Raw genomic sequence first — 4,932 nt, forward strand, 5'->3', positions numbered from 1 at the left:
CTTGGTCTATAACCACCAGAGTATTACAGTCTTTGGTCTATAGCCATTGGAACATTGCAGTCCTTGATCTTAACCAACAAACGATTACAGTCTTTGGTCTATAGCCATTGGAACATTGCAGTCCTTGATCTTAACCAACAAACGATTACAGTCTTTGGTCTATGACCACCTATCTCTAAATTCGCCCATAAGATTCAACCGCACAAAATATTTTCTTAGGAACTCCTTTGTGTTTTCATAATGGTAAGTTTTTAATGGTTGTATTTTTAACACTTTCAAATTGTACAGAAATTTATTTATAACTCATTCCATCAGTGATTTGCCCTTATAATTCACCCAGCAGGTGACGTGCAGACCTTTCACGATTTTGATTGGTCAACAAAGGGCGGTAACCAGTAGATTGGCCGCAGGTAATTCTATTGTTTATTCCTCTAAAGAAAAAGTAAGTAACGTTATTTTGATTACAGATCAGGGGTCGTCAAGCCAGGATGCTTTTGGAGAAAAGAGGGTCTAGTGTGGTTAGTAATTTTTGTACGTGCGTAGGATAATTACACTGTATGTATATATGTCTATGTATCTAACTTTGTTCCAGATATTCCCGCAAGGCAAAGAAACGCCTTGTAGTCTATGAAGTAATGCTATTACGAACATTTTTCTAAAGTGAAAACGCGCAGAAAAACTAATAAAGGTCATATACCAACCCTGTTTGAAGTATAAAAACAGAGAAGTGAGAGTCAGCCGTGCAATACATTAGAATGACTTTTATCCATGTTTTTTTTCTTACTATGTTTAAAAAAATGTTACAAATTAAGCTAGCATCAACATTATATATACATAAATATATGTGTAAATATAAGTTTATAAATAAAATATATTTCATTCATATACGTAAAGTTTAGAACAACAATACTCTCATTGGCCATTTGTCCAAGCACCGGGTGTATCACGCGAAGCTAGCTAAAATTAGAGGGCATTAAGCTGTGGGAAGGAAAGTTGCCATAGAAACAGCAAACCACGTGCGAAAATAATATCTATATACGTGTGTGGTATTATTTTCATTCGCTAATAGCGAAAGAAACATGTTGTAACATGCTTCTCGCTGTTTGATTTCGCTGAAAAAGTTGCTAGTTTTATTTAATTGAAAAACAAAGGAAATACTGGGTGGTTTTAATTGGCTGAGGAAGAGTAGAAATGTTTAATACAGAATATATTCAGTTTTATAAATACTGGGTGGTTTTGATTGGCTGGGGAAGGGTAGAAATGTTTAATACGGAATATATTCAGTTTTATAAATACTGGGTGGTTTTAATTGGCTGAGGAAGGGTAGAAATGTTTAATACGGAATATATTCAGTTTTATAAATACTGGGTGGTTTTAATTGGCTGAGGAAGGGTAGAAATGTTTAATACAGAATATATTCAGTCTTTTAAACAGTTTGTAGCCTCTATGTTTGTGTGCCTTCATGTCAAAGACCGATAATCCGACTATCTTTTAGTTGCCACTTCCTTTCTGTGTCGCCACAAGTCTTGCTCTCCTTTAATCCTGTTTTGGCTATCTATCTTAATGACTGAAGAAGAGAAGAGAGTTCACGAGGTCAGGTTGGACGAAACAGGTTTTTGTGTGTATCGTAATAACGTTGACTAGGGTAAGCGTAGTCAGGGTTTTACGAGCTCCACCTGTCTCCTACACAATGTACGTGGAGCGTGCACGGGACACGGCGAAGTTACGTGTCCAAGATAGAATCGGCTGTATTGTACAGATTGAACACTATATATATATATTTATATATATATATCTAGCGTGTCTGTCTGCCTGAATGGCCGCCAGAAGGTTCGCTACGTGCTTCATGCTACGGAATAACCGAATTCTTTGTCCACGTTTTAAGTGCTTTTCTAGCTCATTTAGGTTCGACTGAAACATTCGTTTCTCCGTGATATGAGTCCACTGCTACGAATACCGGGTTATATGGACATTCCTGGCATTCCTTCTGCGTACCGTTTCCTCGTCACACAATTTAGTAATCCAGCAATTTCACGTCCAAGCGGTGACTTTAATATATTTCCAATTTCTTTCTTTCTTCTCCCCACTCCACCCTTTACGTTCGCTATAAGATCACATGAAACATCCGGGTATTAGGTAGGCAGACCTTCCCTTTGTTTCCATACTACACATCACCTCATCCTCCTTCATTAAAGTTGGTAGCAGCTAATGGTTAAAAGGCAGAAACCATTGTCATCTATCAATCATTTTTATTTCTAATACATACATCTAACGGTTCTCCAAGACTGCTTTTCTCCAGTTGAAGAATGGTGTTAGAAAGGTGGACATTGTGCTCAAAGCACTGCTCATGAATCCATCGTTATCTCTCCCTTGACACCCGTTCTCTTTTGTTTGTTTGTTTTTCCTACTTACTCATTAATTATGTCGTATTTTCATTTTTACGATACTTACCCATTAACTCTGTCGGGTGTATATTTTGATCATATTTACCCATCAATCCTGTTGCGCATTTATTTTCATCATATTTACCCATTAACCCTGTCGGGTTTTTATTTTAACAATATTTACTTATTAACTTTGTCAGGTGTTTACCTTATTTGCCCGAATACATTAAGCACCCAATTTGGAAAGGTTAAATTGAAGAAAATTTGTTTTTTACACATCATTTGTACAAAATTTATCGCCCCCCCCCCCAGTGGTACAGCGGTACGTCTGCGGACTTATAACGCTAAAAACCGGGTTTCGATACCCGTGGTGAGAAGAGCACAGATAGCTCTTTTTGTAGCTTTGTGCTTAACTATAAACAAACAAAATGTATTGAACAGTTTCCAAATACAGTAAACAACTATCGATGTATTAAACATTTTTGGAAATTTTTCACTGAATTTTTTTTACGTGTCAATTTTACAAAATTTTTTAAACATTTATGCGTGGTAATACACTAAGCTAATCATTCATCTTTCAATAAATCTTTGTCATCGCTACCATCGGATTTGCTTCTTTGAACCTTTGTTTCATCCTCTTCTGATTCCCACAGCATTTTAATGGTCCGTTCCATCCATTGTATTGGATATTCAGCTTTTTTTTAAACATTTAATAATGCTTTAATGATTTTCGGTGGTAGCTTCTAGTAAAACACCTAACAAAATTGAAAGTGCGCGAATATAATGCGCAATCAATTTTTCGGGAGGTATTTGGAGGGGAAAAAGTGCGCATTATATTCGGGAATACGGTATTTTGATCATATTTACCCATTAATACTGTTGGGCATTTATTTTAACAATACTTACACATTAATCTTATCGGGTTTTTATTTTTACCAGATTTACCCATTAACTCCGTCGAGTATTTATTTTTACCATACTGTTTATTAACTTTATCCTTTCTCGCGTTTTAGTCTGGTACGACTGGTACACTTGATTTGTTCTGTTTGAAGTTATGCACAAAGCTACACAATGGGCTATCTGTGCTCTGCCCACCACAGGTATCGAAACCAGGTTTCTAGCGTTGTAAGTCCGTAGACATACTGCTGTGCCACTAGGGGGCTCGTGTTTTGGAAGTTTCAGTTTTTGAGTTCAACAACTCTGTTTAATATATTCTTAAGTATCTTTTTTTTTAAGAATATTGTTCCTCAATGGCTCAACGAAAGCTTTAGGTCTTATAATTCCAAAATTCAGGGTTCGATCCCTGTGGTGCAGATAGCCTATTGTGCAAATTTGCGTTAAAATATCAGCATCTTATTTGAAATAAATGTGAAAGACTTTAATTAAAATACGTTGCCATAAATCAAATCATATTTTCGTCGTTGTTAAAAATTAACAATAATTCAACCCTTTCAAATAATTTACTCTAGACTATCAACACCAATAACCTTGCTTGCTTGAACTAGCGCACGGGACAAGAGAGAGGTAGCATTCATACAATATGAACAGTAAATCTGAAATAGTTCCTTCCATCTGTCATCATTCGAAGAACTGCACTTTAATGTTGTTTTTCTTTTCTTTGGTTTTTGAGAAGTTGGCACAGACGCTTGTGTTAAAAAAAACACATCATCTGCCTACGTGACAGAAGAAAGGTATAAAAATTTATTTATAAAAAAGAAAGATAAATTTTCAGTATGACATTTAATGGGGTGAGATGACTAAACATTAGTATACAGATACAATTTCAGGTAGTACACAGATACGACTGGTCAGTATTTCAGGAACTACACAGATTCTATTCGTCAGTATTTCAGGAACTACACAGATTCTATTGGTCAGTTTTCAGGAAGTACACAGATTCTATTGGTCAGTATTCCCGATACATAGATTCTACTTGTCAGTGTTTCACGTGACAACTAAACTGTGCACAGCATGCGAGAAGCGTTGCTAGGCGGGGACATTGAAAGCTCAGGAGTTTATACTGTACGTAAAATACTGTAAACCGTGCTGATCGTCCTAGATTTGTTCTTAACTGATATAAAGCAATAACCTCAGAGTGCTGTTCGTCCAGGATTTGTTCTTAACTGATATATAGTGTTAACTTCAGAGTGCTGATCGTCCTGGATTTTTTCATAACTGATATAAAGTGTTAACCTCAGAGTGCTGATCATACTTGATTTGTTCTTCACTGATTTAAAGTATTAATCCATTAAATAGATAAGGTTATTTTTTATCATCAATTCACTCATTATTTCCATTTTATTATATAATATTATGATATAATTCTCTTATAAGTGAAATACACGCAAGCTTTACTGCTCTGCAACTTAACAAGTAAAATGTCTAAATTATTACTCTAGACATTTTACACGGCACTCTGTCACTATCTTGCATAATATTTACAACATTACACCTCTGGACATCTTACATGACGCATTGTCACTATATTGTAAAATGTTTATATTATTACACATCTGGTTTGTTTGTTTTGTTTTTTTAATTTCGCGCA

At 35.5% G+C, this 4,932-nt stretch overlaps 1 long non-coding RNA gene across 2 annotated transcripts in view; it reads left to right on the forward strand.

Moving 5' to 3' along the window:
* LOC111085680 overlaps positions 1-4,932 on the forward strand; it is a 70,408-nt gene that overhangs the window by 39,112 nt on the left and 26,364 nt on the right. For both annotated transcript variants that reach the window (XR_002610496.1, XR_002610497.1), the window contains exon 2: positions 341-410. This is a non-coding gene — a long non-coding RNA (uncharacterized LOC111085680). The remainder of the gene's footprint in view (positions 1-340; positions 411-4,932) is intronic.

Source organism: Limulus polyphemus, unplaced genomic scaffold, assembly GCF_000517525.1.
Source record: "Limulus polyphemus unplaced genomic scaffold, Limulus_polyphemus-2.1.2 Scaffold548, whole genome shotgun sequence".
NCBI classification, from domain to species: Eukaryota; Metazoa; Arthropoda; class Merostomata; order Xiphosura; family Limulidae; genus Limulus; species Limulus polyphemus.